We start from the raw sequence: 11,599 nt of genomic DNA, 5'->3' as shown, positions 1-11,599 counted from the left end.
AACACTTTTTTTCTCATTCAGGAGCCTTCCTCATCTGTTCTTTGCCGTCAGCGCAGTACAGTACTGAGCACCTGCCGCCCTGATCCATTACCGAGAGTCTGCAGAATCACATGAGCCTTTTCATTCCAAAGAAGCAACCAACGGCACTTGGCCAATAAAGCCCACACGTTGCTGTTTGACGTTCTATGACATTCTAACCTTGTTAGGATTTAGGGGTGCTTGACTAATAATTGAAAAAGAAAAGTGAAAGAATCATGACATGTGAGAAAGGGAAGGAAAGTTTAATTCCTAAAATGGAGAAGCACAGAAACTGGAATATAAAGATACGAGGATGGAACTGAAGAACAACTTTTTTCATGACTGAATTTTCTATTAAATCCTCCTTTTGATAAAAAGAAACGAATACAAATCGTCCAGGCTTCTACATCTGTTCCTGCAAACCCCCTCATCCCCACGGAGCTCATGCTGGGAGTGGGGAGAGCTGCTAATGGCTGCCGCTGACCCCAGAGGAGGGGACGTGAATCTGACAGGGCAGCGAGGGCGTGAGGATGACATGGACCGAGAAATATTTGGGAGGAAGAATGGCCAGGACTTTCTAATGAGAAGGGCGACTGGAAAGGAGACAGAGTCAGAGGTAATGTCACATTGTCAGATTGGGGCAAAGACTTGGTTTCACAGCACAATTCCCGGTAATATGGAGGTAAGAACTCAGAGGAAGCTGAAGGAAAAGAGACTGTATCAGTTCAGAAAATAATGCATTTGTAGTAGGTAAGGGTAAGGTGATCAAGCTTTCAAATGTCAGGGTAAGAATGTCATACTTTGCTCCATGAAGAGTAGGGAAGAGACTGCCTCCCCACCCTCTACTGCTTAAGGTGTCGCCTTGAAAATACAGGGGTCCTCAAAAAACTTCTGACTTTGAGTTTTATGAGGCGAGGTCCTGAGCCTTCTGACCCTTGAAGCTATAAACAGAACCTCCAAAAGGAACTCAGGAGTCCCTCAGAGGGTATACATGTGACAATCACATGCAAGAGATATGTCTTCTTGTCTCTAACACAGATAAAGAAAAAAAAGGTTTTACTTGTTTTCTTCTCTACTTTTATAAATGAATTTATGTGAAATTCTGTCCAGACATTGTAGGCACGTTCCTGCTAACCTTTACATGCATGTAAATCTGGTAAACCTCATTTTTAACTTGTTTCTCTCTTCTGTATGGGTACAGAGGGGTCTCTTCTTGGTAGGATTGTTTTATTTCTCCGACGTGTAGCTGTGGAGTATGTAAATGGAGATGTCCCCAAAGCATTTGAATTTGTGGAGTTGATATTACTGGCTGGCAAAATGTCAGAAGTTATCCCTAGAGTGGAAAGAAAAGGAAAACGTGGTTAGCTTCCTGAGGATGGGAACAGGCCGCAATAAGACGCTCACAGACGACATGCCAGAGGGTTCTTAGAGGAGGAGGCCATGCTCCTCTCATTCATTGGGCTTCTGTGCCTGGACACGCAATGGCGTTCGTTGAATGAATAAGTGAATGTTGTCAGTCAGCCTGAAAGTGAGGCTTACCTTAGCTGTTGCTTCGAATCCCAAGCTGTCCCCTTTCCCTATTAGCCCAGACCTCCCCTCCCTCACTCCTCTGTCAGGGACATAAAGGGGGTGACCCCAGCAAGATAAGAATGCCGCCATCTGATAATCGTCTCTCTCCTCATCCACAGATTTGGTGGGGCTTCATTCTGCCTGCATTATTCCAGCCCTGGGTGCAATTTATATTCTCCCTGTCCGCTGCATGTTTTTTTTCGCTTTCTCTTTAAAAAGCATTCTTAATGTTTCGTCTTGTTAAATTATTTATTTTTAACAAATTAGTTCATTAAAGATATGTGAAATGTATATATTTGTAGATAAAAATAGTAAAACAGATATCCATAGACCCAGCACTCGCTTTAAGAAGTAGAATATTCCCAAACCATAGAGGCCGAAGCTCCTCGTGTTCCCATTCCCCGCAGTACCTGCCTCCCTTTGTCAGAGAGAATTCATATCTGCAGCTGTGTGTTTAAAATCCCTCCACGTACAATATAACAAACACATGATTACATTTTATATTACTGGAAATTTATAAAATGGCGTCATCGTGCGTGTGCCTTTGCTTTATACTCAACATTTCACTCGTGAGATTCATAATACTTTTACAGGCAGCTAAAATTCATTCATCTCCACTGCTGTTTACTAATCCAGTGTATCACAGATTCGCCCGTTTCCTGCCCAACTAGATTTGAGTTTCGCCCACCGTTTTTTTACCGGGAACAACGCTACCATGGTATTTCTTGCACGTGACTGTCAGTGTATATTTGCAGGGGTCATATCCATTTCGAAGCAGAATTGCTGACCATGAGCTTCTCAGACTTCGAATATGTTCCCATTTACAAGATAAGGTCACACTATTTTCCAAAGGCATTGCACAAATTTACACTTCCATTAGTAGTGTGTGAGAGCTTCCGTTGTTCCGTGTTCTCACCAGTATGACTTGATGGACATTTCAATCTTTTTACATGTATTTATTATCTGGATTGAATAATAGTTTAAAATTCAAGAGGATCAATTAAGTGTAGAGTGAAAAATCTTCTCATCTTTAATTCCTCTCTCCAGAGGCAGAGTGTTGTCAATTCCTACTTTATCTTTTGGGGTACGGTCTATTCATATCCAAGGAAACACGTGTGTGTTTATGTCCATCTGTATATTTGTGTGCACATGCATGTGTGTATACGTATTATGTGTGTATATATTTTTTACATAAACAGTAACATGTCATACATACTCTTTTGCACCTTAGTTATTCTATCCAATGATATATTTTGGAGATTGTTTCATATTAGTATATAATGAATTTTAAGTTTAAAATTTTTTTTTGCTAAATTCAGACTTATAGAAAGTTGCAAGAATAGTATAAAGAATTTCCTTATAATCTTTACCGAGTTTCACTAACTATTCATATTTTGTTACATTTGCCTTATCATCTTCTTTTTCAAATATTTTTTTATCATTTTTGAGTCATTTGAGAGTAAAGGTTGCATGTATCATGCCTCTTTACCCTTTAATATCCTAAGAATAAGGCTACTGACTAATAGAACCAACATACAGTTGCCAAATTTAGAAATGTAATATTAGTATTTTTGATCTATTCTAAAGCCAGTATTCCAATTTAGCAATTTTCCCCAAAAGTACTTTATATACTTTATAGCATTCTTTTTTTTTAGGTTCCAGTCCAGAATGAAAAGTTACATTTAGCTGGTTATCTGTTTTTATTCTCCTTTATTCTGGACTAATTCCTCAGCTTTGGTTTATCTTAAACAATGTTGATACTTTTAAAAAATTAGGCTAGGGATATTTTACAGAATGTCCCTTGATTTGGGTCCATATGATAGTTCATGATTTTTGCTAGAACATGACCTAGGTGACATCGTGTTCATCTTAGGATATTGCATCCAAGAGACACAGAATGTCTGTTTGCTCCTTATTGGCGATGATCATTTTGATCACTTGATTAAGGTGTTGTCCATTGATCCACTCCACAGATATTAATTTTTCTTTTGTAATTAACAGCAATTTGTGGGGAGATATATATATATATTTTTTTTTAGGCAAGGCAACCCTTGGTTGACTTCACAGATTGCAAGGACCTTGTCAGCTTACAATTCTTTATATTTTATTTTTTTACGCCTACAGCACCTGGTCCTCCTAGGTGGTCTCCCACCCAAGTACTAACCAGGCCCGAACCTGCTTAGCTTCCGAGATCAGATGGGATCGGGCTTGTTCAGGGTGGCATGGCCGTAGACTGTAGGGAGTTATTTGAGACTCTACTTTCCTGCTAGATTTAGCATCTATTAATAATTTTTGCCTCAATCTGTGTTAACTATGTTATTTACAAAATAGTGATATTTTTAAAATTCTATCATTTCTTTAACATTTATTAGTTAGCATTATACTATAAGAAAGAGTTTTTCCTTCTCTCTTTCATTTATTCATTCATCATTAGTATCATCTCATGGGTTCTTAACTTATTCAGTGGATTGTACTTTGCCAGTGTTGCCCAGATTGGGCTAGTGGGAATCCTTTCAATCTTTCTTTTTATTAAGAAATTCATATCTTCAGGCTTTCAATCACCACAATCAAGGGTAGAAGAGTTCTCGTAGTCTAACACATTTTTGTGTTTATTGAACCTGGTTCCTTCCCACCATCTTCAACTCCTGGCAACCATTGATGTGCTAACCATCATCACTACAGTTTTGCCTTTTTCTAGAAGTTCATATAAATAAAAGTACACAGTATGGAATCTCGGAATTAACTCAACTCACAAGGATTAGAAAGAATACATTGCTGGATTTGCTAACAATTTGTTTAGAATTTTCACATGTATATTTACAGATTGTATTTAAATTTTCTTTCTCAAACTGTCCTTGCCTAATTTGAGGATTGAAGTTACTGTCGCCCCACAAAATTATTTGGTAAGTATTAACATTTTGTAATTTCCCTAAAGGATGTATAAGATACTGGAATAATCCATTCTTTGAAAAGTGGATAGAATTTACCTATCTGGGCCTGGTGTCTTCCTTGCGAGTCGATTTTAAATTGATTTAATTTCTTCAATTATTGTAAAATTCTTGAAGCTTATATCTTTCTAAATCGGAGTTGGTAAATTATGTTATACTAAGCCACTGACTGTTTAATATAGCTTTAAGGTTTAATGACACAAAGTTATTCATAATATTCTCTTTGAATTTTGTAATCTCTGCTTTATCTGTAATTACATCCTTTTTAAAACTTTTTAATAAAGCTTGTTCATACCAATTTTTTGATGAATGTTTTTCAGAGATTTATAATTTTAACTATAAGAACCAGATATTGAATGTGTTAATACTCCCTATTACATGTCTGTTTTCCAGTGGAGAGAGTAAAGATTCCTTAAAGGATTTTTTTCTCTGACAGGGAGAATTTCTTTCTGGCCCATTTTTTCACAATAATATAGTCATCTTCATGGCTTCTGGCCTAATGTGCCCATCCTACCTTCATCTTTACCACGTTGAGTGGTCCCAGGGCTTGGTTTGACCCTAAGTCATCCCAAACTGTCTTCTTGCCTCTGGACAGACAGATTCTGGGTTATAAGGTCATTCCTCACTAATTTGCTTTCAGCTCATTTTCCCCCCCGGTTGGTGTTTTACATACTGTCCTGAAAGCTAATCAATGAATTTTAAAATGAGGTTGTTATAATTTATAAGAGAAAAACTTTAAAAAATGTCTAGTCCTGCATGCAGCTAGGAGGTGAAATCCATTTAATTAAAGCCAATTTTAAACTGAAAAAAAATTAGAAAAGAAAAAATGATTCTATATAGCAATGCCATCCAATAGAAATACAAATGAGCCACATACATTTTAAAATTTTCTGGTAGCCACATTAAAAAAAAAAGAAATAGGTGAAGTTAATTTAACAAATATTAAAATATATTTGGCATACAATATTATACTAGTTTCAGGTGTACAATATAGTGGTTTGACATTTATATACCTTACAATGTGATCACCACACTAAGTATAGTAATCATCTGTCAGTGTGCAAAGTTATTACAATATTACTGACTATATACCCTGTGCCGTACCCTACATCTCCGTGACTTATTTTTTTTTATAACTAGAATTTTGTACCTCTATTCTCCTTCACCTTTTTCATCCATCCCCCAACCACCCTGCCCTCTGGCAGTCATCAGATTGTTTCATTTCTAAGTCTGTTTATGTTTTATTTCTTCTGTTTTTAGAGATTCCACATAGAAGTGAAATCATATGGGATCTGTCTTTCTCTGTTTAACTTATTTCAATTAGCATAATACCCTCTAGGCCCATCCATGTCATCACAAATAGCGAGATTTCTTTTTTATCGCTGAGTAATATTCCATTGTGTGTGTGTGCGTATATCACATCTTCCTTATCCATTCCTATGTTGATAGACACTTAGGTTGTTTCCATATCTGGCTATAATGTTTTTGTTTACTTTGGATAAATGCTCAGAAGTGGAATTGCCAGGTCACAGAGTAATTCTGTTTTTTAATTTTTTGAGGAATCTACATACCGTTTTCCACAGTGGATGCACCAATGTATAACCCCACCAATGGTGCACAAGGGTTCCCTTTTCTCCACATCCTGGCCAACACTCGTTATTTGTTGACTTTTTGACAACAGCCATTCTGACAGATGTGAGGTGATATCTCACTGTGGTTTTGATCTGCCTTTCCTTGATGATCAGTGACAATGATGATCCTTTCATATATCTGTTGGCCATCTGTATGTCTTTTTTGTAGAAATGGCTATTCAAATGCTCTGCCTATTTTTTATTTGGATTGTTGGTGTTTATTTATTTATTTATTTTTTTTGATGTTGAGTTGTATGAGTTCTTATATATTTTCGGCATTAACCCCTATTGGATATATCATTTGTGAATATCTGCTCCCATCCAGTAGGCTGTCTTTTCATTTTGTGGGTGGTTTCCTTTGTTGTGCAGAAGGTTTTTAGTTTGATGTGGTCTCATTTGTTTATTTTCAATTTTATTGCTTTTGTCTGAGGAGAAATATACAAAAAAGAGATTGCTAAGACCAATGTCAAAGTGTTTACTACCTACGTCTTCTTCTAAGCGCTTTATGGTTTCAAGTTTTACTCTTGTCTTTAATCCATTTGACTTTATTTTTGTATATTGTATGAGAGTGTAGTCCAGTTTTATTTTTTAGTACGTCTCTGTCCAATTTCCCAGCACCACTGATTGAAGAGACTGTCATTTTTCCATTGTATATTCTTGCCTCTCTTCTTATAGGTTAATTGGCCATATAAATGAGGGCTTATTTCTAGGCTCTCTGTTCTGTTCTGTAGATCTATGTGTCTGTGTTTGTGCCAGTACCATATTGCTTTGATTATTATAGCTTTGTAGTATGGTGTGAAATCAGGGAGCAAGATCCCTCCAACTTTGTTCTTCTCTCTCAACATTGCTTTGGCTACTAGGGGTCTTTTGTGGTTCCACATAAATTTGAGGATTATTTGTTCTAGATCTGAGTAAAAAGCCATTGGTATTTTTATAGGGATTGCATTGAATCTATAGTTTGCTTTGGGTAGTATGGACATTTTAATAATATTAATTCTTCCAATCTGTGAGCATGGTATGCCCTTCCATTTATTTATGTCCTCTTCACTTCAATGTCTTATAGTTTTCAGAGTAAAGAGCTTTTACCTCCTTAGTTAAATTTATTCCTGGGTATTTTATTCTTTTCGATGCACTAATAAATAGGATTGTTTTCTTAATTTCTCTTTCTGATTGTTCATAATCAGTGTATAGAAACATAACAGATTTCTTTATTTTAGGTTTGTATCCTGCAACTTTACTGAATCTGTTTCTTAGTTCTAATAGTTTTTTTGTGGGGTCTTTAGGGTTTTCTATATATAGTACTATGCAGTAGTGAGAAGTTTTCTTTTTCCTTTCTTATTTGAATGCCTTTTATTTTATTCTTGTCCGACTTCTGGCCTCGAACTTCTAATACTATGTTAAATAAGTTGGCATCTATTAATGAAATAGTTTACATGTTTTTACACTATCTTCAAAATGTATATATATTTATACTTATAGCACTGTTCAATCTGGACTAACCACATTTTAATTTCTCAAAGTCAAATGAAGCTAGTGGATATCGGATTGGATTATGCAGTATATAGCATTTATAGCATTTTCCCTTGTTTTTATTATATCTACCTAACTTTTCTCTATATATGTTTAATCTCTTTCAAATCTTTTCCTGGTATCATCTTTGCCTTTGCCTTTTGAAATGATTCTTATTTTCTCTATATGTAAAGAGAGATAACATTTTTCTAGAGCTTCTTTGATTTGACTTTAATTCATATAAGACCTTGATAGTGTCAAAATATCTTTCATTGTTCTAACAACTATGCCTTGTTAGAGGCTACTGAATATAGGGGATGTACCACTTTTTGAGTTTAAATCTTTACAATAAAAATAAGCAGTCATTTGGTATATTTAGAATTTGTATCCATTGTGTTAAAATGTGGAAACCAAAGGCTTCAGGACATTTGTGAGTATTGCATTTTAGGATGTGAATGATGATTCCATTTTTCTATGCGAATAGATTTAAGAGATATTGTCATAGTTTTTGTCACACTGAATATATTTAATCATATATTGTCACACTGAATATATTTAATCATTTATTTCACTAGATGTTTAAAAAGCAAATGACCTGACACATATACCTGTTGTGTACTAGGCTCTGTTTTAGGCACAGGGGATAGAAGTAGAAATAACTCGTTTCTGTCACTGTGGAACATCTCACAGTAGACTGTGATTGCAAGTATTGCATTCTGAACATTGCAATAAATGTAATTAGTGTTATTATCTACTATCCATCTAATTATGTATGGTACTCTTAGGTAGACTAGAGACATGAAATAGATAATGTTTAATTTTGCATATGTAGATTGAGAAATTGAGGAAAATTTTCATAGGCTGTATTTGATCCAAGTCTTTAATGATGGTCAAAGTCATAAATGTACATTTTTTGTCAATGACTCCAGAATGTTTAATATCGAGTGGCATTCCTAATGCACCCATTTAATTATAGGTAACATTGTTAAACATTCACTTATTTGCTTCAGTTTCTTTTTTTAGGTATAGCCATGATCGTTCAGAACACAAAGTAAAACATTTCAAAATGATTCAAAGTCTTTACCTTTCCTGATAGAAAATTGATGCTTGCTTTGAGAAAACAAAACAAAAACAAAACAAAACATTTTTTTCCCCAGGAGGAAAGATATTCATTTTAATATATGATAACTGAAAATAATTAACTCAAGATTTATGAGATAACAACAACAATGTAAAATGTCTTAGTATACAAGTGTTGTTTCCTAGGGTTTAAGGAGCTTAAATTTTGCTTCTTATTTCTTGTACAGCCTTTGGTTAGTTGGTATAGAATTATCCCAATTCTTCAGAATTTACGAACAGTGTCCTCCTAGCTTTCTTTCCTTCCTTTCTTACTTCTTTGTCTTCTTTTTTTCTTTCAACTATAACCAGTCTCTTAGTGTGGAGATTGCAGTTCCTTAAGTGGATTGGGTGTGTCTCAATAATAACCCTTTTACCTTCTCATTAATCTTGAGTAAAGGTAAATCACAAACATTTTTTTTACCAGGATGGAAGATGCATAAGAACAGAGCAAGTTGCTCATCTTTGACCTTCAGTAATTTTTAATAGTTTAGACAGGTGTTCAGTTTTCCCATTAACACTTCAGAAACTGCCATCGATGAATGAATAGCACATTCAGTAGAAGGCAAATGTTCTAGCACAGCCTATGCAAAACAATCTTTTTGTCAGGGAAAATCGAAAGCTACCTCAAAATTCAGAGTAGAGAGGACAGTCAGGAGACTATAAATAACATCAAGGCATTTCAGGTGCTCGAATAAAGGCACAGTGGACTCGTTTCAAAGGCGTCCTAATCCTTTGATCTTAACTATGGCAAAGACCAAAGTGTCACTTGTCCAGTGGGTAAGGAGATCACTGTCACAGGCCTACGCAATACAGCAGCTCTCGGTGGGAGGAAGGATAGCAGAGCAACACACTCCCTCTGTGTTGATGATGCTCAAAGGGAAAGTCTGTGTGTCATTTCAAGTGAAGTCACACAACCTTCATAGTGGTTCTGTATTAGATTTTAAATGCTTTCTAAGTACATATTTGCAATGGAAACGGTAATAATAGCATTTATTAGCATTCAGCTTTCCTAAAGTGGTTATTCGAAGGGATGACTCTATAGCCTTGACACAACTTTACTAAAAACAAAATACATAATTGCCTCATGAATCCCTTCACTAAGGACTGAACTTAGAGCAGCATGCCCCTTGGGAGCTCAGGCGGGCGTGCCTGGAGGGTGCTGCTTTCTCTCCCCTCACAGCTCCGTGTGGGAAGCAGGCAGGAACTCTGCAAGGGCAGGATGAAAATCCCGGGTAGCTTCCTGGCTCCTTCAAAGTCAAGTCTTGACAGTACAGCTTTGTTAGGTTTATTAGAGCATCATCTATTCCCTAAATGTCACATGGGTCTCTATTCAAATATAAGTAAAGAAATATAATCCAAAGACAAACATAACTTGTTTGGTGATCACCCAGTGTTTATAAATATTCACAGTCTGGGTCTCCTCCAGAGAAAACATGAAGAGCATGGAAAGCTGACCGTCCAGTTGTCCCCGCTTTATCTGCAGTTTCACCTCTGTGCTTTCAGTTACCCATGGTCAACCATGGTCCAGAAATATTAAATGGAAAATTCCAGATATTTTTGAGAAAGAGAGAGACACGGGAACATATCTTTATTAAGGTGTCTTGCTATAATTATTTTATTTTATTATTAGTTATTGTTGTTAATCTATTATTCTGCCTAATTTATGAGTTAAACTTTATCATAGGTACGTATGTTGTCGGAAGCCAGCCGACCAATTCAAACCGGATACCTGAATGGGGGAGCGGGGACTGAGAAAAAAGAGAAGACAGACAGGGTGCAGGAGGGAGAACAGATCTCACAACTGTCTCTCTGAGTTTATTTCTTATCCTATTTTTTATACATAATCTGTTCCTTTTGGTCTCCCAAGATAACATGATTAAAGTAACATCCTGAAGATCAAGGTACAATCGACACTTCCTTTGACACTCCCTTTATCTATACTTAATCTTCTTCTTCCTGGAATTCCACAGAACCAGCCTTTTCCTTTTTATGCAAGCAGGCCTCCCGAGATAAACCATGCACTCTTTTGACTTTGGGGAGCTTTAGCTCCCTACAGTATGTATAGGGAAAAACATAGTATATTTAGGGATCAGTTCTATCTGCAGTTTCAGGCATCTAATGGGGGGCTTGGAACATATTCCCCATCAATAGAGGGGATGACTATACACACCGTGATTCTCAATGGGGAGGAGGCTTTAAGTTTAGTGCAGTATTAGAGTAACACCTTCTGAAAAGTTTCATCAAGTTAAGCTCTGTGACTCCAATGGATTAATATTGCAGGAATCAAGTAGATGCACCACGCGAAGACTTGACCGCTGTGGCCGTTCAAAGAGCTGAACATGGTTTGGGTCTTCTCATAGTTTATCTGCAAACAGAGCTGCTTTAATATTTTCATAATATTTTTTTTAAGCTATCGAATTTACTTCCTGTTTTAAGGGTGTAATTCATATTCCTGTGAGCTGATCTCATCTATGCAAATTTATGAAAATTCTATAAATTTTCCAGTCCAGTTGTTCGGACATATAACAATTGCAGCACACTGTAATGCCCAATCCACCCTCTACACATGCATTCTCAAAGCATATTCTTGGAAGCCTTAATCCTATGAGATATTTGATGAAGGGAAAAACAAAAGTTTCTATAGTGAAATAAGTTTGGGAAAAGTTGCATATTCCTTTTTGTGGAGAATCAAGATAAAAATGGCCAGGTAAAAGATTTTGAGAGGTTTGAGTATGCTTAAGTAGTTTCAGTATGCTTACTCCATAATTTTCTCAAACTTATTTGACCAGAATTCATTTTGAGTCT

At 36.2% G+C, this 11,599-nt stretch overlaps 1 non-coding gene across 1 annotated transcript; it reads right to left on the bottom strand.

Moving 5' to 3' along the window:
• Positions 1-3,702: 3,702 nt before the first annotated feature.
• Positions 3,703-3,821, bottom strand: LOC112482892. Its single transcript, XR_003047444.1, has one exon. It is a non-coding gene; the product is annotated as a 5S ribosomal RNA (ribosomal RNA).
• Between the last annotated feature and the right edge of the window lie 7,778 nt (positions 3,822-11,599).

This window comes from Pteropus alecto, unplaced genomic scaffold, assembly GCF_000325575.1.
Source record: "Pteropus alecto unplaced genomic scaffold, ASM32557v1 scaffold16, whole genome shotgun sequence".
In the NCBI taxonomy this organism is placed as follows: domain Eukaryota; kingdom Metazoa; phylum Chordata; class Mammalia; order Chiroptera; family Pteropodidae; genus Pteropus; species Pteropus alecto.
The sequence above is the reverse complement of the archived record's forward strand: the minus strand, read 5'-3'. Positions and strand labels throughout refer to the sequence as shown.